We start from the raw sequence: 25,630 nt of genomic DNA on the forward strand, positions 1-25,630 counted from the left end.
TAGCTACTATAGGGTTTACACAGCGTAAATCATTCCTGGACTCAAAAGTGGACAGTAGTGTATTTTTTAGTACACTATTCACTCTTGCACTCACAGTATATGATACTACTGTACTAGTAGAACTAATCCCATCCCCAATCTACTGAATATTTAAGTATATTTATGAGGACCTAGTCTCTGATGATTAGCAGTGCATCAGTGGGCTTTCATCACTCTTGATGATATGACCTACTGATGCATTTTTGTAACCCTAATGAATTTTCTATTTACTGTTTGGTTCCTATTTAATAGTAGAGATGGCACATCTAGTATGTCTTCACTGGCTGGGTGAGATTTCTGCATGGGCCAGACAGGCTATGACCAACAATGCCAGGGCTTACAGCAGCAAGGTCACCTCTCACGCCCAGTAACACATTGTTGTATATGAGAAATGGTATTGGACTGCAACCTTGCCTATCATTCCCTACTGGCTAGGTCCTCCTTGTTGGTGCCCGTTTCCCAGCTTCTGTATTTTCTTTGACCAAAAGCTTGGTACACCCAGAACCAAATGGGTAGGGTGACAGTATGTCCTATTTTTAGGGCACTGATTGTAGATGCATAAACACAATGTGAAGTACTGCCTCTTTCAGCCTCTCCACCATCAGTAAGCATAGGAGAAGAGCAAAGAAACTGCAAGTATTGCTTTACCCCTTCCTATCATGGGCAATAACACTTCTTTTGGTAGCTTTGAGGTGGGAAGGGGGTGGTTTCTTATGAAACCCATTCTTTCAAGAAGATTTCCCTTCAAAGAGTTGAATGCATTTGGTGTATGTATTCTATTATTGTTGTGAACTGTGGGACATGCAATACAGTATCAATGCAATTATGTAGATGGTTTCCTTTTATTTGTAGGGTTAGTAATGAAGTACATGATGACGTACTTCATGTACTTTCAACTTAATATAATGAAAAGCATCCTTGGAAGGGCCCTATTCGACATACTACTTGACTTCACATACAGTTTTGCACACTATTGTGAAAAACACCCCTGCTCAGAATCAGTACATCATTACAACACATTATAAAACTGTTTTTACATATTAACATCTTTAAAACAAAGTGGGTGTATCCCTGCTTGATATTTAAAATTTGACATTTGTGCTGTTTATTGTTCAATGTAGACTATTTAAACATCTTAATTATATGAGATGAGGAAGGTATAGGAACCACCCTGGTGGATGAGTGGGGCTTAGACCAGAAGTCAGGGAACTTGTTTTGATATTAAATTTGATTGTTAATTATTGTTAATCTAACTCAGGCACACATCTAGCCTACAAAGTAAAAGCGGGAACATTGCAGGGTCTGCTCTTAGATAGATTTTAGTTTTAAAAGTTTACATTTATTTAAGATTCACTTTAAAGGGTAATATACAGTTGTTTTTGTTTTCTGATGATGATTTTTCTGGAGGATACCCAAAACTTTACACATTATTAGCCCATTTAATAATAATAACTTTAAAGTGAACCATGACCCCAATTTACAATTGATATATTTTACAATATATGCAATAGTATAACAAATACAGTATGAAAAGGTAATAAAGATGTTTGGTATTTTTGCACTGGGACTGTCAGATAGATGGGAGCATGTTTCAGCTTAAGGGTGAAGACAAAGGACATAAAGGGGTTGATTTACTAAAACTGGAGAGTGAAAAATCTGGTGCAGTTTTGCAGCCTAGTACACACGGGCCGAATGTCAAGCGGCATTAGCCGGTTCAATAGAAACCAGGCGACATTCGGCCCGTGTGTAATACAGTCGGTCCGCAAGAAGCCGACCATTTGGCCGACTTCTGTCAAAGGGGCATGACTGAAAATAGTTGGCCGATCGGCTCTTGAGAAGCGCTCTCAGCCAATAGCTGAGAGTGCTGACTGGAGTGTTTTGGCGAGGGGAGTCCCCATCAGAACACAATAGAACAGCAGGGGAGATCGATGTACTAACGTTGGATAATTAGTACAGCGGCTCCTCCTAAGCTGTTAGTTTTTTTTTTGTTGTTCAGCCCTGTTGGGTTGAATGGAAAAAAACTACTAGTGTGTACTAGGCTATAGAAACCAATCACCTTCTAACGTCAGCTTGTTCAATTATGCTTTGACAAAAACAAAAAATAAACCTGGAAGCTGATTGGCTACCATGCTCAGCTGCACCAGATTTTGCACGCTCTAGTTTTAGTAAATCAATTCCAAAGTATCAAAGGCATTTCTGGGAAGATTGATTTTGAATGCCCAGAATATATTATGGTGGGAGAGGGGATGTGGAAGAAAATTAGTGTGCGAAAATCTAAAGAGGGAGTGAGGAGGTAGACAGAGTAGGAAGAGAGAAAATAAGACTACAATTAGTCTGTTTATTGAGTGGGAAATCTTGGGTGTTGTCTGATCAGATAATGTAGGTTGTGGGAGTTTATGTAAGCAATCGTGTCTACATTCTGGTGAAGTGAAATGCATCATTGTCAGTCACTATTATTTGTTCCATTCTCATCATGTAATTTACTACCGCTACCCACTCGCTACATCAAAGTATAACTAAAGGCAAAACTTTTTTTCTAGTTTTTGGATAGAGTGGAGAGGGATTGGAACCCTTGTAAGTTTTTATTGCTGTCTGTGCTACTGTTAAAAGAAAATCCCAAATTGTGGGTTGTCCCCAGAAAAGGGGCGATGCAAGGAATTCCCTTTATTTGCAGAGATTTCCCCTCACTTCCTGTTTGGCTATGGGACAGGAAGTGAAGGTAAATCTCAAAAAAAAAATCTGACAGGGGTTATAACCCTCCCTTGCTCTATTCAAAATGAAAAAAAAAGTTTTGGCTATAGTTTTACTTTAAGTGGCCCAGTAGATCTCCGGTGTTTTAGCATCAGCTATGTTGTGGCTATGAGGTCCCAAAAATGTGTCACAATTGTCCGATGTGTCCGCCATAATGTCGCAGTCATGATAAAAATCGCAGATCGTCAGCATTACTAGTAAAAACATTATTATTAATAAAAATGCGATAAAACTAACCCCTAGTTTGTAGACACTATAACTTTTGCGCAAACCAATCAATAAACGATTATTGCGATTTTTTTTTTTTTTTACCAAAAATATGTAGAAGAATACGTATCGGCCTAAACTGAGGGAAAAAATTGTTGTTTTATATATTTTTTGGGGATATTTATTATAGCAAAAAGTAAAAAATAATGCGTTTTTTTCAAAATTGTCGCTCTATTTTTGTTTATAGCGCAAAAAATAAAAACAGCAGAGGTGATCAAATACCACCAAAAGAAAGCTCTAATTGTGGGGAAAATAGGATGTCACCTTTGTTTGGGTGCAGCGTTGCACGACTGCGCAATTGTCATTTAAAGTGACGCAGTGCCGAATCGCAAAAAGTGCTCTGGTCTATGGCCAGCCAAACGGTCCGGGGCTTAGGTGGTTAAGTTAGGAGCCATAGGTCTTTATAGAGAGAGAGAGAGATTTTTTTTTATGAAGTTCAGTTTGAGATAAGAAGTTTTCCATCATTTAAAGTAAAATAACTGCCTACAAGCAGATATGACAAGATTCTTGGTATTACTTTTATTAGCCAGAAAAGCTTCTTCTGTTCTTTTCTCTGATTTACTTTCACTTTGTGATTGAGACCTGACTTTCTCTGACTACATTGCTAAGGCTAGGTTCACACTACTGCAATCTGATTTTGATCTAATTTTCAGTGTGATTATGTAATGCAATTTAACTGTAACTTGGTTGCGCTTTGGATGTGGTTTTTTTATATCCTTTTGGGCCAAAATCATGCTTGAATCACACCAAGGTCGTAAAGGACCCTTTTCCAAAATCTTGCAATGCTGAATTGCATTGATGTGAACAGGCATCATTGAAAACAATGTGATTTCCTTTGTCATGAGATCAGGGCCGTATTTAATATTGATTAGGCTCAGGGCAAACATTTTCTTGCCCCCCCCCCCTCCATTTTAAGACATACAAAAAAAATAGCAGGTAGACTCAAAATCCGTTTACTGCAGCAGATCACGCAGCAATTGCAGTTGGTTGCCAGAGGTTATAGCCTATCCTTACAGCTCACTGACTTGTTGCTAGAGGTAACAACACATATTTTCTGATTGCTGATTGGTTGCTAGCGATTACAGCACATCATTACTGCTCACACATTGGTTGTTGGGTTATAGCACACCATTACCACTCACTGATTGGTTGCTAGAGATTACTGCAGATCACTACTTTTCACTGATTGATTGCTACGGTTACAGCACATCATTACCACTCACTGAGCAGTGGAGCAATACCAAAATAAATGAGCAAGTAAAGCTGCATATTAATACACATACTACAGGAGAGTGTCAGAGATTGCAGACATACTACAGGAGAGAATCAGAAACTGCAAACATACTACAGGAAAGCGTCAGAGACTGCAGACATATTACAGGAGATGACCAGAGACTGCTAGCATACTACAGGAGATGACCGGAGACTGCGGACATGCTACAAGAGATAACCAGAGACTGCAGGAGAGGACCAGAGACTGCAGACACACTACAGGAGATGAGCAGAGACTGAGAGAATACTACAGAAGACGATCAGAGACTTTTGTGCATACTACGCGAGACGGTCAGAGACTGCGAGCATACTACACGAGACGGTCAGAGACTGCGAGCATACTAAAGGAGATGGTCAGAGACTGCGCGCATACTACAGGAGATGACCAGAGACTGCGGACATACTACAGGGGAGGACCAGAGACTGCGAGCATACTACAGGAGACAGTCAGAGACTGTGAGCATACTTCAGGAGACAGTCACAGACTGCGAGCATACTACAGGAGACAGTCAGACTGCGAGCATACTACAGGAGATGACCAAAGACTGCGAGCATACTACAGGAGACAGAGACTGCTAGTGAAATAAATGCTAAAATAAATATTATCCAAGGGTGGTTAGGGCCCTTTCACACTGGAGCGGTTTGCAGGCGCTATTGCGCTAATAATAGCGCCTGCAAACCGACCCGAAAGTGCCGCTGCTGTCTCTCCAGTGTGAAAGCCCCGAGGGCTTTCACACTAGAGCGGTGCGCTAGCTGGGCGGGAAAAAAAGTCCTGCTAGCAGCACCTTCGGAGCGGTGAAGGAGCGGAGTGTATACCGCTCCTTCACCGCTCCTGCCCATTGAAATCAATAGGACAGCGCGGCTATACCGCCGGCAAAGCGCCTCTACAGAGGCGCTTTGCGGTGGTTTTTAACCCTTTCTTGGCCACTAGCGGGGGGAAAAACCGCCCTGCTAGCGGCTGAATACTGACGGTAAAGCGCCGCTTAATATAGCGGCACTTTACCGCCGACGCCACCCCCGCCCCAGTGTGAAAGGGCCCTTACTGATTCCCTCTGTTTATTGCATATATGTATTAACTTGTCTCTTCCTATAGTTAGCTAGTCTATTAGAACTCTGATAATGTTACTGCTGATAAGCACAATGATATAAGGTTAGCTATGAAAACAAACACTCTGCTTAGTAAAACAACGTCTTATTTATTTCCCAAGAAAATAGGAAAATGTTAACATGAAAACACTAAAGGAAAATATTATAGAGTGTTTAACAAAAGAACATATATTGCAAAGATACTTATCGCAAGGCTGTCCTCTAGATATTGTCTTGTCAGCTGGGCTCAAGATGGTAACAGAGAGAGCTCTCCCTCTCGGTCAGCACTTTTTAAACTTCATCAATACACCGTCCAGACCCAACCCCATTGCCAGCCCATTTAGGTTTCTAACAAATGAAAGTAGTTACGGGCAGTCCTTCTCAATATATTATATTTCTGTCCATCCTGCTGTATTGGCCTCTAGGGGCAGCATTCATCCATGTATCATCGCTATGTGACCCGGGTCATCTTCAGTGCCTGTTGATCCTTTGATCTTTTGTAGCCCACCTTTATCAATCATCCTGGCAGCCATGGCCCTCTTTGAAGCTTGGTGTTATCACACCAGTTGGTCAGCAGCCAAGCTTTTGTTCAGCCTTGCTAGAGGGCATGACTTCTTCTTTCAGATGAAGATTCTGATATGCTACAAAGCTTTGATGTGCAACTTGTTACATTCCAGACAGCCCCCAAGAATGCGGAGGCTTGGTGTATCCAGATTTCATATTTCAAACACATCTTGTATTATGAAATAAAACATGTGGCCTTCCAACATTCACCACTTTGCGCCTAAAGGGCGCATATCACCCTTCTTCAGCCACGGCTCCTATGGAAGAGTCCATAACGGTCTTAACGTGTTGCGTTTCCCAACATATGCCACTTTGCCACTGAGCGACACACCACCATCATTCTTCAGTAACAGCTTCCATGTCCCCATTCTGTGTCTTCTCCTTTCCAGTATCTTCATGACGGGGTGCAATACAGGCAAGGGGTGTCCATTCCCTCACCATTCACCAGCACACACTCAGAGCAACCTATTAACCAGCTTTTAGATACAGAGTCTCAAGAAGGGCTTTACTCACCCATATTACTAACCTAAAATACACGTCACACTATACCATAACATAAATCAACCCATTACCATAATATATGCATATATATATGTGACCCAGCAAATTACACACCCCGCTCTCAACCTCCTATATTTCTTTACTGTAAATACGGGTCGGGATTAGGCAGGCTTGCTCACAATGGCCTATCCTACCGCAATTTTGGCACGTCACTGGTATTTCAGGGCTCTGAATTGGCAGCAAAGCCTCTAACTTGTACGAAGAGACCTTACTGTCAATTCGTCCCTCAACTTGCATAGATAAATGCGAGACCTTCCTATATAAATATCGAGTCCAACAACACATAACAACTTGAACCAATGACAAAACTGCAGCAATAATGAGTAATACTACAACGGGATGTATCAAATAATTCAAAATACTGTTGGCCTTACTGGAATGTCCGAATATTACCTCCCACCAATGCCCTCCAGCATCATTTTCTAATTGATGCACTACCTCCTTTATTTTATTCTGATCATGGTAGATGGCTATAGTAGCATTAGCTGTCTCTTGCTGCAGCATGCTCATCTCTATCCCAATCTGTTAACCATTCCTGTATCTTCCTTCCCATACTATGGTTCAGGGCTCTCAGACTAACAGGGTGGTTACAGTTAAAATCCACAGACAGATTGGCAATATGCGGTACTACATAATTGCACTCCTGTGTCTGGATTTCAGAGACACTGCCAAGGGTACACCATGCTCCTCTAGCTATTGTTAGGTTCACAGAACAACCTAGTTCCATGACTAACGTTACATTGGTATCCTTTAGGACAAAGAAACAAACTCTCCTATGTCCCAAATAATACACCGGTGTTCCCTTCACGGCAATGTTCTCCCCATCCAGAACACAGAGTGAGGCATCTTTCCAACATTTCTCATTCACCACCATGTATTGACTTGGAATACAAAGGACGTCATGGTCATGCCTATGACAGAGGGAAATATCAACCTGCCTCCAGCTTCCATCCTCTTTGATCACATGTGGGTAATTTAGCCTCAGATGCAACAAGGTAGAATCTTCAGTCAGCAAGCCCATTGATACCACAGAATACACAGACTGAGTCTGCACTCCTGTATATGGGATCGATGAGGAAGCATAACATCTGTCATAATCCACACTAGAACAGCCCATCCAGGCATTCAACCACCACCTTGGATTAGTGTAAAAGATGTGTTTTGGCAAAATCTTACTGGGCTGTTATGCTAACTCATAAGGCCACTGTCCCTCATACAGAGACTGTACAATCAGCTTGATGTTGGTTGATAATTCCACCTGCCCCTGCCTGCAGCCAGAGCCCATGACATATTTTTTCCCTGTATCACCACACTATCTACCAACCCCTTAAAATGGTGGATAAAATCTTGAGCCACTTTAACCTGGGTATTTATGTGACTTTGTTAAATGTTATCAAGAATGTCATTAATCTCTCTCTGAGTAACAAAGCCTGTCAACTATGGCTGAGAGTTTTTTCCTCAGGAGACCGATGTCCACTCCATTAATAACACCCATCCCAGCTCATATTCCCCCCAATATAGTGCTGAATACATCCCTCCTCTTTCGGTTACTCCTCAGAAATAAGCATCCTGCATGAACCTTATTCTGTGTCCACACATTTCTGGGAGTAAGCCACTAATATAATGACTGCACTTGATTCAGTGTATATTCAGCACATACAGGGTAATAGGATTTTACCAACCACTGTGAGACGTTGAAGTGCCATGTGGTGAAGGCATACTCTACCCTAGTAGCCAGCGTTTGGGTAGAGCTTAAATCTATTTGTATTGGTTCCCCTTTCTCTAATGGAGCATGGCCCTGTGTGTAGTCACTGGCATTACCTGTGCAGTGTTTCAACCTCTCAGGCGTATTATGCATACCTGCCCCATGTCCAGTTCTGGTGTCCTACATGTCCAGTAACCGAGAGCCTCTCTATAGGATTGATAAGACTAAGATACCGCCCCTACGAGGAAATTTTCACCCCGTTGATGTGTCATCTGGAGCTCCCTAGTTTGGCCAACAGACACCTTACTATGCCTAAGTGTCAGCCTCCTGGGCATCTGCATCATATCAATTTGGTTATGCCAATATATAAAATAAAATAAGGGTGCAGCGCTAAAAAAATAATATAAAATTATAAGTGCAAGAAAAGTGATGGTGAACAAACTCTCAAAAAAATGAAGTAAAATATAAAAGCTGAAACAGCTAGCACGCCAAAAGTGACTAAGGGTGAAAGCCCTACTGACTTTAACACAACAAACACATGACTGAAAATAAAATGTTGATGAAAGTAATGGTGAAAACATGTTACATAGTTACATAGTAGGTGAGGTTGAAAAAAGACACAAGTCCATCAAGTCCAACCTATGTGTGTGATTATGTGTCAGTATTACATTACATATCCCTGTATATTGCGGTCATTCAGGTGATTATCTAATAGTTTCTTGAAGCTATCAATGCTCCCCGCTGAGACCACCGCCTGTGGAAGGGAATTCCACATCCTTTGCCGCTCTTACAGTAAAGAACCCTCTACGTAGTTTAAGGTTAAACCTCTTTTCTTCTAATTGTAATGAGTGGCCACGAGTCTTATTAAACTCTCTTCTGCGAAAAAGTTTTATCCCTATTGTGGGGTCACCAGTACAGTATTTGTAAATTGAAATCATATCCCCTCTCAAGCGTCTCTTCTCCAGAGAGAATAAGTTCAGTGCTTGCAACCTTTCCTCATAACTAAGATCCTCCAGACCCTTTATTAGCTTTGTTGCCCTTCTTTGTACTCGCTCCATTTCCAGTACGTCCCTCCTGAGGACTGGTGCCCAGAACTGGACAGCATACTCCAGGTGCGGGCGGACCAGAGTCTTGTAGAGCGGGAGAATTATCGTTTTATCTCTGCAGTTGATCCCCCTTTTAATGCATGCCAATATTCTGTTTGCTTTATTAGCAGCAGCTTGGCATTGCATGCCATTGCTGAGCCTATCATCCACTAGGACCCCCAGGTCCTTTTCCATCCTAGATTCCCCCAGAGGTTCTCCCCCCAGTGTATAGATTGCATTCATATTTTTGCCACCCAAATGCATTATTTTACATTTTTCTACATTGAACCTCATTTGCCATGTAGTCGCCCACCCCATTAATTTGTTCAGGTCTTTTTGCAAGATTTCCACATCCTGCGGAGAAGTTATTGCCCTGCTTAGCTTAGTATCGTCTGCAAATACAGAGATTGAACTGTTTATCCCATCCTCCAGATCGTTTATGAACAAATTAAATAGGATTGGTCCCAGTACAGAACCCTGGGGAACCCCACTACCCACCCCTGACCATTCTGAGTACTCCCCATTTATCACCACCCTCTGAACACGCCCTTGTAGCCAGTTTTCAATCCATGTACTCACCCTATGGTACATGCCAACGCACCTTATTTTGTACAGTAAACGTTTATGGGGAACTGTGTCAAATGCTTCACATTAAAAACTAAGGCAGATATCTCAAAAAATTAATTCAGTAAATATCACAAAAAATTAATACAATTCAAAATAAGGAAGTGAAAAACAGTGAGAAATCTCATAGACCAAACACTGGAAAGAGAAGAAAAATATAAAAATATATAAAAATCCCAATTACAAATAGTGCAAAAAAAAAAATCCCAATATCAAAGGTGAAAGGGAAATTCCAAGCTAAAAAAAAGTCCATATACAATGTGAAAGTGATGCTCCAAAAGAAATGTAGTGAAAGACAAGTCCAGCATCCAAGGTAGTTCACACCCAAGTGAGAATTGAGGCTCCTTACTAACTATAGATGACCACCATACAAGTAGTCTCACCAGGCATTTGGGAAATTCAGGTCTCCCATTAACCTATACCGACATCCACAGTTGAGATCGTGGTACTTAGAAAACAAAAACAAAGAATGCTCCCATAGTGTAATAGTTCTAACAACGTAATTTAATAAGCTGAATGAATTGCACTTACAAGAAGTTCCATCCTTTAAAAGCGTAACAGCAGTGGTATATCAAGGTTGAGATTGCGGCGTCTCCACGAGCTTCCTCCCGCTTACTGTGCGTGTCCCATCAATCACCTAGAAAAACGTAATGACGTCACCGTCATAGGCTCCACCCTTGGCCAATCCCCAGACGACGCCCTATTGTGACGAAATGAGTAGGGTGGAGCCTGTGACGGTGATGTCATTACGTTTTTCTAGGTCATTGATGGGACACACAAAGTAAGCGGGAGGAAGCTCGTGGAGACGCCGCGATCTCAACCTTGATATACCACTGCTGTTACGCTTTTAAAGGATGGAACTTCTTGTAAGTGCAATTCATTCAGCTTGTTAAATTACGTTGTTTGAACTATTACACTATGGGAGCATTCTTTGTTTTTGTTTTCTGAGTACCACGATCTCAACTGTGGATGTCGGTATAGGTTAATGGGAGACCTTTATTTCCCAAATGCCTGGTGAGACTACTTGTATGGTGGTCATCTATAGTTAGTAAGGAGCCTCAATTCTCACTTGGGTGTGAACTACCTTGGATGCTGGACTTGTCTTTCACTACATTTCTTTTGGAGCATCACTTTCACATTGTATATGGACTTTTTTAGCTTGGGATTTTTTTTTGCACTATTTGTAATTGGGATTTTTATATATTTTTATATTTTTTTTCTCTTTCCAGTGTTTGGTCTATGAGATTTTTCACTGTTTTTCACTACCTTATTTTGAATTGTATTAATTATTTGTGATATTTACTGAATTAATTTTTTGAGATATCTGCCTTAGTTTTCTATGTGAGACTTGTTTTCACCATTACTTTCATCAACATTTTATTTTCATTCATGTGTTTGAGTTAAAGTCAGTAGGGCTTTCACCCTTAGTCACTTTTGGCGTGCTAGCTGTTTCAGCTTTTATATTTTACTTCATATTTTGAGAGTTTGTTCACCATCACTCTTCTTGCACTTATAATTTTATATTATTTTTTTAGCGCTGCACCCTTATTTTATTTTAATTCATTGGAGTTTAGTATTGGACTTTTTGGTGCTGGCAGCTTTTCCATATTCTTTTTTATGGTTTATAACTCATATAATTCTCCTTTTAGCGCAGCGTTAACCTTCGGGTTTCTTTTATGCCAATATATGCCACACACAAAAACATATTTGCCTTCTTTTAACTCCTCACCAAAAACCCCATATCTTACGTCCCTTGCTCCCAAAGGTTTGGCTAGACTGGAATTTTTCCCTAACCAATAACCCGTTTCATTCATATATATAATTGCATCCACAAACGACTGGAGGGATTCCGGTATGATATTTGCAAGTCTTGTTTATACGCAAGTCCTCGAGATGTTGAGTTAAGATTAAATCGTCCAAAAGCAAAAGAAACTTTGTATTTCAAATTGCCATGGTGACCCAATTGATAAGTCTCTGGCAATTTAGGACTCTCTGATATAATCCGAACCTTTCCCCTTCTCTCAACTCCCCCCTGCCTCCCCTTCTGGCCTAACAAGTCCAACATTGATGACACAACAGAAGTGGATGCATAGTTTTCCTCAGGATTTTCCCTTTCCACATCATCCCCTGAATGTTCGTCTGAATAAATTTGAGATGTTACATGGCTTAGATGGATCGCCAGCATAATTATGATCCTTCCATCCATTCTCCAGAGACCTTGCCAATCTTTGTTCCACCAGGACTCTGGAAAAACAAGAACAAGAGCAGAATCAATTCTTATCAGCAGTACCTTTTACATTGATCGGCATGAACCCACTTTTTCACCCTTGTTGTCCATGAGCCGCTTCACTTTGACCACCTTATCACTAAGGGTCATAGTGACTGTGAAAGGTCCGGTCCAGTTTGCATCCCATGAAGACTTGGAAACTAAGTTCTTCACCATAATCTTGTCTCCAATCTTCAAGCTAACGGGAGGCCTTCCAGGCTGCTCCTTCTCTTTAGGTGCCATGTTATTTGCAGCAAATTGCAAATACCCCAGTACCTGTTCTTGCAGCTGGACCAGAAATGTGTCTCTTTCAGCACTCTCTCTCAGGGCGGTACTAAGTATTGGGTCTGCTGAATGGCTGAGGTTCATCATTCTCCCCGTCATTAACTGATATGGGGTTAAAGCAGGGGTCCACCTATCTATCGTTTTTTTTTTTTTTTTTGAGTTCATTCACAAACTTTTCTTCTCAGCATTACATACTCACATATTGTGTGTAATATGTCTGCCTGTGTCAGATTTCGTCGGAAAGAATAACTTATATTATTCACTGCAGGCGGTTTCCATCTTCATTGTGGGCATTTGAAGCCCACAAGCATTTATTTCCTGGATGTGGTGAATGCTGTGCTCCCAGCATTCACCGCTTGTTCCCGCACATGCTCAGTGGCATCCTGGGAAGCCTGAGACTAGCTCCCAGGAGTCTGGGAGAGGCTAGAAACACGCCTACTCCCACGGGAGGAGAACCAGGAAGTGCAAAGAAGAATAGAAAAATAAAAGGTAATTACGGCGATTTAAATTTTTTTAAACGGCATGTCAGCATCTAGGCAAGGAAGAGAATACATACAGATATTGGTCAAAATTTGGGTGGAACCCCGCTTGTACCTTTCGCTGCAGACCCTTGTATGGCTATCAGGATTGAAGGCAGATGGATCAGCCAGTTCTTTCTTTTTTTATTTTTTATCTAACAAGATTTTTTTAAATTTGCAGGAAAAACGTTACAGACATTATAGTCATTGTATTCAAGACCATACAACAGCTCTGTACAGTACACAGTCCGGTTAACAATCATCAACCTCAAAGTAACAGCATTAACACTTAATCCCAGTCATAGCCAAACTTAATTTGTACTTCACCCAACATTGATTCCCAGTAACCTGTCAGCCACTAGTTCCATAGGGGCCAATCCCGGTACATCCAACCATGGCGCCCATAATTTTTCAAATTTTTGCATGCTACCTCTATGTTGATATATCAACTTTTCCAGAGCCAGTTCTTTCTTGATTGCAGCACTATCTTCTTAAGTCTCTCTTTCAGCGTTCGATTCATTCTCTCAACCATCCCCGCAGACTGTGGATGGTATGGTACATGGAATCTCTGTTCTATTCCCAGCAGCTCACAAATATGTTTCATGACCCTGCCGGTAAAGTGAGTCCCCCTATCTGATTCGAGGACTTTGGGGAACCCCCATCTTGAAAATACTTCGGTCCACAAAGCTCTAGCTGTGGCAGTAACTGAGTCCTATCTCAGGGGTAGAGCCTCCACCCATGTTGAAAAGGCATCCACAACTACGAGCAGTTATCTGTATCCTCCAGGGGCACTTGGTAATGAACCAACAGTCAATCTGCAGGTTTTCCCAGGGTCCGTCAGCTACCGGTACCCTTGCTAATACTGGTTTCTGTCCCTTTGGCCTAGGGTTCATTTGTGCACAGATCAAACAATCCTGCACTACCCATGAGACTGTGTTACCCATTGTCTCCCACCAGTATCTAGCTTGCACAAATTTCAAGGTACCCTGAACAACCATGTGGCCTGTCAACCTGTGATTTTCACGGGCTAAATCCTTTTGATGCTGGGAGGGCACTACAAACCTTCGTTCTTCTGAAGTCTTCTGAAGTCTCTCTTAACAGTAGATCATCTTCTAATACATCATTTTGGGGGGCATCTGCTGCTTTTACTCTAAGCTGCTTTTTTGATTGAGCTCAAGGCCTCATCCTTATTTTGTTCGTCTACTAAACATGGAGTAGGAGTCCTTAGCACCGGCAAGAGTTCATGTGAACCTGCTTTCACTTCCTGCTCCTCAAAATTATGTTCCTCCCAGGCCTGCCTCCCTTCAGCATCATAGGGTGTCCACTTGACTCCTATCAGGGCTGCCTCCTTTGCCAGCTCATCTGCCTTGTTGTTGCCCACAGTAACCTCCTCTCCACCTCTTTGGTGAGCTTTCACCTTATTGATAGCCACTCTCTGAGGCTCCACACTCGCTCTTTCCCATATATCTCTGAGCACTGAACTATGTACCAAGCCTTTCCCATAGGCATCACTGAAGCCCCTTGACTGCCACAAGGGCATGTATTCAGTCAATGACCTTGTGACATAGGCGCTGTCAGAGAATATGGTTATGGCACCTGAACTATAATGCGTGATGGCCTCTCTCACTGCCTCCAGTTCAACTCTTTGGGCAGAGAAGCTTCAAGGGCATTTGGTCATGATTTTCTCATTGGTCTGGGGGCACCACAGTGCATACCCTGTGTGAAAACTCCCTTCATCCCAGTACCTAAATCCATCCACCCAGATTTTAAGGTCTTCATTACCTGTTGCTAACCTGAACACCTCCTGTGTTCTGGTCCGATGTACCTCCCCACAGTCATGCTGCTCCCCCTCATACTGCATCAATTGTGGGACAGTGTAGGTGGCATTGTGGGTCATGGCAAGATTTCTGGGTGTTAAATCCACTAGCCTCCTGGCTACCCTTTGGGAGGATACTCCACTGAGGGTACTTTCCAAAAGCATTTTAATCGGAGAATGGGGTGTCTGCAGAATGATTTTGTCAAATCCCACAACATGCTCTGTGGCAAGAACTGTCCAGTGCGCTGCCAAAAGGTTTTTGACACATTCATCGAATCCCCTCTCTACCGTGCTTAGTACCCTGGACCAGTATCCAACAGGTACCCATTTGCCCTGCCTCTCCTGCAGCAACACTGCTGTTATTGCTACTGCAGAGGCATACACTTGTAGTGAAAAGGGAAAAATCGGCATTCGGATTGCTTAAGGCCAGGGCCTGCATCAGACTCACCTTTAGCTTTGTGAAAGGGTCTGTTTCCTTCTTGTCTCCTTTGAGAAAATCATACAGGGGTCTTGCCTTTTCCGCAAAGCCTTCAATGAAGTCCCTGCAGAAACCAGGAATTGTCTCAGCGCAGTCTTAGTGCTTGGCCTTGGTAATTTCCTGATAGTTTCACATTTGTTTGGGTCTGGAGTCCTTCTCCCCTGTGAAACTATCACACCCAAGAAACATACTGAATCCTTCAATGGTGCCTTTTTGGGGTTTAATTTCAGACCTGCATTCTCGATTAGTGTCAGGAGCTCCTCCAGCAGAGCATAATGCTGCTATTTTGTCTCTGTTTGAAGCAAGATGTCGTCCACATACAGAATGATGCATTCTGGCTCAGAAAATATTTTCAGAATGTCCACCATACAGATGTGGAAGTATGCAGAGCTGGATTTGAACCCCTGAGCTAATCGACAGAATGCATACTGTTTCCCCTGAAACGTAAAGGCCAGTTTGTATTGGCTATCCTAATGTACGGGAATTGAAAAATAGCCATTTGATATGTCAATTGATGAGTACACATTTGCTGAAGGTTTCAGTGCTGTCACCATGTCTGGCATCATAGCAACTACATTTGTAATAGATGGGGTGCATCTGTTTAGCGCACGAAAATCTACAGTGGGCCTCCACCCCCTCTCCTTCTTTACTGGTCAGAGACGGAATTTTGTACTGACGCTGAGGTGGCGGATCAAGGCCCTCAATTTTGAGTTCGTGAATGAACGGGAAGCTCTGTACAGAGCTATTCCTGTCCATTAATTCTGTGCAGCTGAGTCTCCTTTCTCTGTCTCAAAGGTGAAACATGAGAGGTTTGTTAAGGCCCTTGATATTTCACCAAAGCCCCCAAACAAGGCTTCTAAAAAATTGTAAAAAATAATAAAAAATAAAATTGTAAAATAGTAAAAAATATAAATTAAAAAAAATAATAAAATAAAAAACTACTGACACCAGTGGCAGAGTTACCAGGGTCGCAAGCATACTTCCTTCATCAGGCTCGGAGGGAAGGGCCCTAGCCGGAGGGTCCTTCATGGTTTCTTGCACCTGGGCCCTGAAGGTTCTAATTACACCTCTGCATCAGCAGATTACTAGAAATTCCTCCCTCAGAACTTTTCCTGAGAACAGAAAAGACCTGGGAAAACAACATGTGACCTCTGAACAGCAATGATTAACCAGTTCCCGACCATGTCACGTAGATATACTGCGGCAGAATGGCTCTCCTGGGCGAAATCCCGTACGGGATCCTACCCTTTTTCGGCCACCAGAGGGCGCCCTGGGACCCGATGCGCATGGCCGGCAGGCAAGATCGCCGCCGGCCACGCGCGATCACATGCACCAGCATGGGGATTTGTGTGTGTAAACACACAAATCCCTGTGCTGTCAGATGAGAGGAGCCATATTGTTTTTTCCTACTAAGTAGGAAAAACGATATGGCTCCTCTCCTAGTCAATCCTATCCCCATACAGTTAGAACACACTAAGGGAACACACAATTAACCCCTTGATCGCCCCCTAGTGTTAACCCCTTTCCTGCCAGTGACAATTACACAGTAATCAGTGCATTTTTATAGCACTGATCACTGTATAAATGCCAATGGTCCCAAAAAAGTGTCAAAAGTCCCCGATCTGTCCGTCGCAGTACCGCTAAAAATCACAGATCACCGCCATTACTAGTAAAAAAAAAATAATAATAAAAATGCCATAAATCTTTCCCATAGTTTGCAGACGCTATAACTTTTGCGAACATCAATCAATATAGCCTCATTGCGATTTTTTTAACGAAAAATATGTAGAAGAATATATATTGGCCTAAACTGATGAAGACATTTTTTTTTAATTTTGGGGGATATTTATCAAAGCAAATTTTGTTTGGGTACAGCGTCGAACGACTGCGCAATTATCAGTTAAAGCGATGCACTGCCAAATTGTAAGAAGTGATCTGGTTAGGAAGGGGGTAAAATCTTCCAGGGCTGAAGTGGTTAAATATGGTGCTCAGATGATTTTGATCTTTATACATAAATAGAAGGAATAATGGTAATTAAACATTGCATCATGTTTAGTATAAATGTAATACTCATCTCACCAACAGTCCTGCAATGGCATCTTCCTCTGAGTGCCAGTCTTTGGGCCTCTTCACTGGCAGGTGTGGGGGGGGGGGGTGATGTCACTCCTGTGCTACCATCCCGGCACTTGGACACCGGCCTGGCGCTTTAAGCTTACAGCACCGGAGAAGATAGTGAACAGGCAGGTAGGAGCATTTTATTGCAGAAGATATACTGCATTTTTATTCACAAGGATCACTATGATGTTTATGGCCCCCAAACCAATGTAATTGGCAACTCATTAAAAAGACCTGCCCCACCCTGACAGCTGTCAAGATAAACAGTATGGATGAATAGTTTCTACTGGATATAGAACAGAGAATTTCACTTGGACTGCACTCTTTGCATTTTGAAATAGCGATTCCTATTATATACCACATTAAAAGTTTACACGTGTTTAAATTGCACTTTCTGTATTTTATTTTTATATATTTATGGTTCACATAGTGTATCTGTGACATACAATATATGCTCAATAGATTTATATTAATTGGAGGATTGAGCGTTGAATTAGGAATGATTTAATAGCTTGTTTGAGATCTTTTATTGCACAGGTTTTAAGTAATTGATAGTTTTAGCACTATGCACTATTTATTTAAAATTCAGCTAATTAAAGAGGAGTTCCACCCAGGGGGGCCATCAAAAAAAAAAAAAAATTAAAAGTCAGCAGCTACAAATACTGCAGCTGCTGACTTTTAATTGGACACTTATCTGTCCCTGGGTCCAGCGATGCGGGGGATCGAAGCCCCGCTCGCCCCCCCCTCCGCTCGTCGGCGCCGGCATTTCAACTGTGGGCGCCGGGCTGTGGCTTCACAGCCTGGCACCCACTGTGCATGCGCGAGCGGCACCGCGCGCCGTGATTGGCCGCTCAATCACCTGGGACCTGTAATGGGTCCCAGATGATTGACAGGAGGGAGGGAGCAGAGCGGAGCCCTTCCTGTGCCTGGGGGGAAGTGATGTCACCAGCCCAGGCAAAGGAACAGGCAGACTACGAGGGACCACCTAGCAACAGGCATTTAGAGGTAAGTGAAAAAAAAAAAATATCCAAATTTTTTTTGTTTTTTTTTTTTTTAGAATTTTTCCAGGTATTTTTATTTTTTGGGTGGAACCCCACTTTTAAAGGTCTTTCCCACACTGACAGCTGTCAACACCGAACAGTATGTCATCTACCAATACAGAAAGGTAGGAAAACTAGCATTTCAATTTGACTTATAAAAATAACAATAGTTGAAACATTTATAGCTGAAAGCAGATATTGATATGTGCCCCCTGCAATAAACTGAAAACTTGACACTGCTGTCTGCATTGTACGGCCCATTCATAAAATGCAAGCCATGCTGTGGAGCCTGCAGAGTCATACAGAGTTCCCTCTGCTTAACACTGCAGAGAGAAGACCATAATTGAAAAGAGTCAGTTACATGACTTTAACAGATCATGTGACTGGGTTCTCCCCTGTATTTCATTCTTTTTAATGTTAAGAAAAAATGCACTCTACTGGTTCTGGAGTCCTGAAGCCCGCAGAGTACTAATCACATACATGAAGAACATCACTGTATTTTATAAACCTGCAATGGTATGGGCAAAAAGCTGCTTTATGATTGGCCCCCTATTCAACATAACATCCATTTTCAGTAGATTGAAGAGAAGTAATTGTGTTAAAAATTGTGGTGTGGTGTTCTAACTTTGCAGAATGAATATATTAAGTCAGTTGTTCCAAATCTAGCCATTGATACACCACCATTGGAGACTGAAGCCTCGTACACACAATCGGATTTTCTGACGGGAATTGTGTGATGACAGGCTGTTAGCAGAAAATCCGACTGTTTGTACGCTCCATCAGACAATTGTTGTTGGATTTTCCGCGGACAAATGTTAGATGGCAGACTTTAAAATTCCCTGCGGACAAATGTCTGTTGTCGGATTTTCCGATTGTGTGTACACAAGTCGGACTAAAGTCCAAAAGTACAAACACGCATGCTCGGAAGCAAGGACGAGCCAGAAGCGGACGGTCTTGTAAACTATGGAGAATTAACATTCATGACGTGGCAAATTATGAAATCTCGAAATGCAGCGCACATTCTCTTCTTCTTTAATGGGATAATAATGAAGCTGCTTTGCTGGTGATAATGATGGAGTTATTGCAAACAAATTTTCAAAGGCTTTTTTTCTAGTGATATCAAGAATAATATTATTATGCTTGTTATTTTTTATTTTTTTTGGTGCAAGTTACCACAACACCATTATCCCATCGTTTTTAAGATCAAAGATACAACTATGTTTGTGTCCCTTGTTAATTTTACATTGTATTTTTTAAATGTAACTGCCTACTCCCAAACTGTAATTTGAAGTAAAACACAAAGCCAAGTATTATTCTCCACAATTTTTTTTATTGTGCATTAAAAAAAGAAAACAAATAAAATTAGACATGCTATCTGCCAATAGAACTTAACCAAAAAGTGCATTCTATGCATCCAAAAATATAGAAAATATACCAAATCAAATCATTATTCAACCAAAAAATAAAATAAAAGCCTCATGCATGTGAAGGAACGCATTGAAAAGTGCAAACTGAAAAGTGCGAATCGATAAGTGTGAAATTAAAAGCGTGGATCAAAACTCACGAAACTTCTACTAACACAAAATTAGCAGAACAAGCTCAAAGGGTGGCGCCTGACAATTGAGCTTCCTCTTTTTCGGCTCGTAGTACGTCTAGTATGTCACTACGTTCGTGTTTGTTGGCCGACAATTGTGTACCGTTTGTATGCAAGAAATCCAGGCACACACACCTTCAGACAAAAGTCCGAGGTTTTTGTCTGGGGAAAATCCGATCTTGTGTACGAGGCTTAAGTGTATACAAAGCTTTACTGCTTTGTTGTCACATGGCTGCTGACAAACTAATCTGAAACATATTCCGTTTTTAGATAATAAGGTTTTACTTTTAGAATGTAATTATTTTTACCTTGTGTTCAAGTCCTAGTTTCATAATAATAATACTTTATTTCACTAGTAATAAAACAGGGCTGACAACAATTCAGATTTTTTGAAAATTATATCAACTGTAAAGATTAAAATATGTTGTATATAAAGCCTGTAACAGATACTGTAGGTGTCCTAAAAAGGTTTTCACTTTCCAAAATTAAGCCATTCTAAAAAGTGTTGTCAATGTTTTATTAAAAACTCTCATAAAAAATGTAAGGCCTTGTTACTTTAGGCTGGGTTCACACTGTCTTCACATGCGCCTCACAGCAGGGGTCCGATGTGTCCCTGTTCTCTATTTCAGGGACGAATCAGGTCTGAATTTTTGCCTGAATTCGGACCCTAAACGGAGCCAAAGACGCACAGCACTCCTGTGCAATCCGCTTCACAGCCACCACCGAGATATGTGGACTGGCTTCATTGAGAGCCGGTCACAGTCTTCTGTCATGCGAATTGGATGCGGGAAAACCCACATCCATATCTCACTAGTGTGAACCGAGCCTTAGACTTGAATGGAAGGATTTGGGATGCTTCAACGCCTTCCAAACTCCACATGAAGTTTCAATTTTGAAACAAATTAACGTAACACGATGCAGCGCTATGTTTTATTAATGTGAACAGCACTGTGTGTGGTTCATATTGTCAATTGCATAGGAGTTTGAGGAGTGTTAAAAACGTGCCTCCTGCTTTCATTGCCATGCGAACAAGGCCTAATAATTCCATTTTGCAAGTCGCAAATAATCAAAATGTATTCCCTATGAGTCATATCAGTACTTGATGAATTCTGACTGGCTCATATGGGTTATTGCACCTAAAACAGAAGCTGATGTCAGAGAACTGCTTTAGGAAATAACGTCGGGATCCACTCAGATGCTTGACCAAAAGCTGGATCATCTCAACGTGGCGCTGAACTGCTAAGCCTGAACCTCTTTTTAATACAAACACCCTGGTACAGGTTACCCCTCAGTACAATCCCCTCCCCCATGTTCCAGTACAGCTCCCCTCCCCATCAGTATAGATTCCCCCCTCACCAGATACATGCAGACCTTACATGCAGCAGGAACAGGAAGTCCTCCCTTTGGCTGTGCTATGTGACCAGAGCCAGAGGAAGCTGTCTTGGCTTTGCCTATTAATGAGCTGCAGTAGTCTCTGTACAAGGGACTCCAGGACTGTTGGGAGGTATGATAACATAGAATGCAATAAATAACATGATAGCTTTTCTGTGAATGAACTAGTTCTAATTTTCAAATATGAATAATTAATATTAGGTGTAACTTAAAATTTGCGGCTGTTTGAATTGCTTTCTGATTCCCAATCAGGGGAGATTCCTTTCACAAGGTCAGGAAGTGATGGTAATTCTCTCCAACAAAAACACTGACAGCAATAAAGGGATTTCCCCTTGCTTTAGAGAGATTTATTTTCACGTCCTGTTGTGTTTTTTAAAACAGGAAGTTTGGACAACATTTTCCCAACAATTGAGAATGTGCAGATGTCAACCTACATAGGACAGCATGTAATTTACTGAATACTTTCTGCAATAAAAGATGCATAATTATTATCTGCAGTTCCCTCGTTCTATTACTTATGTGTTTTACTGTGAGAAATAGTTCCCATGCCAGTCTTTGAAGTCTAATTTGCTTTGCATTTCATGTATATGTTTGTATTTTACAGGGTATTTTCTTGCAGCTATCCTCACTTATGAAGAAACATTAATAAGACTACAAAATGGTCTCAATATCTTTTAAATACATTTTACACCAGACTAGTGGAGAAAAATAAAGCAAGGCTCTGGATCAAGGACTTTTTTTTTCAGGGGACATTTTTGGAAACTGTATTGTAGAAAGTGAATTGTTTCTTTGCTACACATAACGTACACAGCAATAAACAAATACCAAAAAAGACTTGTTTATACAACAAAACAAAATGGTCTCTTGGCATTATCTTTCTGTATGACACAAAACATGGCTGTTTGTATAATGTATTGCTGCAAAGCCTATGAGTATTGTAGGGTCTGAAAGAAAATAAAAGAAATGTAATATTTTTTTTTTTCAATTTGCTTCCCCTCATTGATTGAAGTCTCACAAAGGACAAGTTTCGCCTAGAGCTATAGACATAGCAAAGAGGACATGGGTTTGCCTTTTGTATGACCGACGAATTGTTGACTGACGATCCTCGAGAGGGCCAAACATTCATTCTTTGTACAGCATGCAAGTATGCTTAACTAATTCACTATATTGTGCAGTGTGCCAGCAGTAAACTGACTACTATCACTATGCAACTACCAAAGTCATGTTAAAGCAGACCAATTTTAGCTACAATGTTTATTCACATCATCCCATTTAATTATAAAGAACAAGTAAGAAAAATGTAATAGTAATGTAATGCATACAAAATGAAAAAAAAAAAAAAAAGAAGCAGAAAAAAATGCAGCTTATAGTGTTTGTAAACCCATTAAAAAAAAAAAAAAAAAAATATATATATATATATATATATATATATATATATATATATATATATATATATATATATATATATATATATATATATATATATATATATATATATATACATATATATATATATATATACATATATACACACACATTATATATATTGTACAGGACACCGGGAATGCGTCCTGGATGGCAGCTACATTCCCCCATTATTTGAGTCGTGGTCCCTTTAAGGGGGACAGTTGCAGAGTCTTGAAACCCTGATCACTAGGACTTTGATACTGAAGCTGAGGGAAATATGCACCTGTGTCAAGGAAGTGAGAGTGAGTGATGACAAGGCTAAGTTTACCTCATTTATATGCTTAATGATACATAACATAACTGTCATAAAAACCTTTTATCTATACGAATCAACCCATGAAAGTAAGAACGAATGATACTTGTGCGAAAAGGAATAACAATCTAATTTATTTAAACTTACTATTGTACAGAAAAGAAACTTGTATTAATCCAAGATTAGCAACTACAACATGAATGATACAATCTTAAAAACAATGATGTTACCAATGATACAAAATATTGCTATAATGGTCATACACATGCTATCAAGAGATTAATAATAAATTAAGGCAAAATCCTACGATAGAAAAAGTTAGGGAACAAAAGAAACATAAGAGATACTACAGATACATTGTATAGAGAGGTCTTATGTGTGGCCATGCTGTGTCCAGACTATGAGGTTAAAACCATTTCCAGCCGAGCGTACTCAGATGTGCGGCCTCGGCTTTCGGGGGATATACCGGGATGATGCCCGCAGCTGCAGGCATCATCCCGGTACCGATTTTTAGAGCGGGCTATCGGCTTTCCAGGGATAACAACCAATGCGGCTAAAAGCCACTTGATTGTTATCCCGGAGGAGTGGGAGTGGACGTCCCCCCTCCCGCTGCTCTAACCGGGCCTCCCGTCCCACCAGGAGACCCGATCCACGATCCACCACTTCCAGCGGCTAGGGACGGACTGGCATGAAGCTGAAAACGTTCCAGTCTCCTGATTGTAAACATGGAAGCGACATCACAACGTCACTTCCTGATGACTCGGCTGCCAATGGCGCCGGTTTTAAAAAAAAATATACAGTATTCAGAATTGCTGAAAACGACAATCTGAATACTTTGAAGTGCAAAGAAGGGATTGGAGGTCATTTAGACCCCCGATCCCTCCATAAAGAGTCCCTGTCACCACCTATTACTGTCACAAGGGATGTTTTTTTTTAAACACAATTTAATAATATAAAAATAAATAAGAAAAAACATTTTTTAAAGCGCCCCCTGTCCCCATGAGGTAGCGCAGCAAAGAAAATGCATATGGAAGTCGCATCCGCATATGTAAACGGTGTTCAAACCACACATGTGAGGTTTCACCGCGATTGTCAGAGCGAGAGCAATAATTCTAGCACTAGACCTCCTCTGTAACTCTAACCTGGTAACCGTAAAAATTTTTAAAGCATCGCCTATGGAGATTTTTTGGCATTGTAGTTTGTCCCCATTCCACGAGTGCGTGCAATTTTAAAGTGTGACATGTTTGGTATCTATTTACTCGGAGTAACATCATCTTTCACATTATACAAAAAAATTGAGCTAACTTTACTGTTTCATTTTTTAACATTCATGAGTCCAAGTTCAAGTGTCCCTTTTCCCAAAAAGTTGCGTTCAAAACACTGCTGCACAAATACCGTGTGACATAAAATATTGCAACAATCGCCATTTTATTCTGATTGGCTGTAATTTCAACCCCAGTTAAACATCATGCTTCCCACCTAAGCAAGGGGCTATCTCCGGTGCCTGTCTGTCTGCCTTAAAACAGTTAGCCCTCTTTGATCATTTTATAACCAGTTCAGAAATTAGCATATCAAAAGACAACCATGTGGTGACACAAAGTCTGAAGAGTAACTTAATTATCACCTGCCTAAAACATTCAACAGCTTTTGAGAACCAGGAAAAAAAAAATATTGTTAAAATCCAACTGGGTTCAACCTGATAGAGAATCAGTGTGTACATTTAGTGCCGGTTCACACGGGGGCGATTTGTCAGGCGACCTGGTCGCCTGACAAGTCGCCTCCCGTTCTGTACAATGGAACCGTTCTAATAGGAGCGACGCAAGTCGCTCCGACTTAGAAAAAGGTTCCTGTACTTCTTTTGGGGCAACTTGCATAGACTTCTATACAGAAGTCATTTTGCAAGTCGCCGTGGATGTCGCGTGCAGGTCGCCTCGGTGAGGCGACCTGCAAGTCGTGCCGCCGCCCCTAGTGTGAACCGAGCCTTAGGGGCCGGTGGCTGCAATTGAGCGGTAGATATGTGCGCGGGAGATATGAAGAGCAGCAGTCAGCAGCTACGCATTCCAAGCTGTGTGGACTTCCAGCCTCATCCCTCCAATGAGTGAGCACTGCATTTTGCATTACACTTTGATCACCGAACTGCTCCTTTATCTCCCCTATCTGTATCCCTCCCCTGCTCTGTTCTTCCAAGATCCAGTTAGCACTTATGCAGCCCATATATTGATCGCTTTTTTTTTTTCGTTTGGTCACTACACTGAAAAAAAAAAAAATATATATGATCCAATTCCCCCATCTACACATTACAGGTGGATCGGGGAATCCTCCCACAATGGACCAGTGGGCAAACAACCAGGGTTGCTGTCCTGGCACTGTTATTGACAGTGCTGGTTTCTGTCTCCATGGCAGCAGCAGCGCATTAGGACCCAGTGCTGGCTACTTGGTGCACTAGGCTGAT

The 25,630-nt window shown here is 41.3% G+C and overlaps 1 protein-coding gene across 1 annotated transcript in view; it reads left to right on the top strand.

Moving 5' to 3' along the window:
- GJA9 (gap junction protein alpha 9) overlaps nt 1–22,397 on the top strand; it is a 33,287-nt gene extending 10,890 nt beyond the window's left edge. Inside the window, exon 4 of the mRNA XM_073615501.1 lies at nt 22,063–22,397. The gene's annotated coding sequence lies outside the window, so the exon portion shown is untranslated. The remainder of the gene's footprint in view (nt 1–22,062) is intronic.
- Nucleotides 22,398–25,630: the final 3,233 nt, after the last annotated feature.

This window comes from Aquarana catesbeiana, linkage group LG02 (assembly GCF_042186555.1).
Source record: "Aquarana catesbeiana isolate 2022-GZ linkage group LG02, ASM4218655v1, whole genome shotgun sequence".
Lineage (NCBI taxonomy): Eukaryota > Metazoa > Chordata > Amphibia > Anura > Ranidae > Aquarana > Aquarana catesbeiana.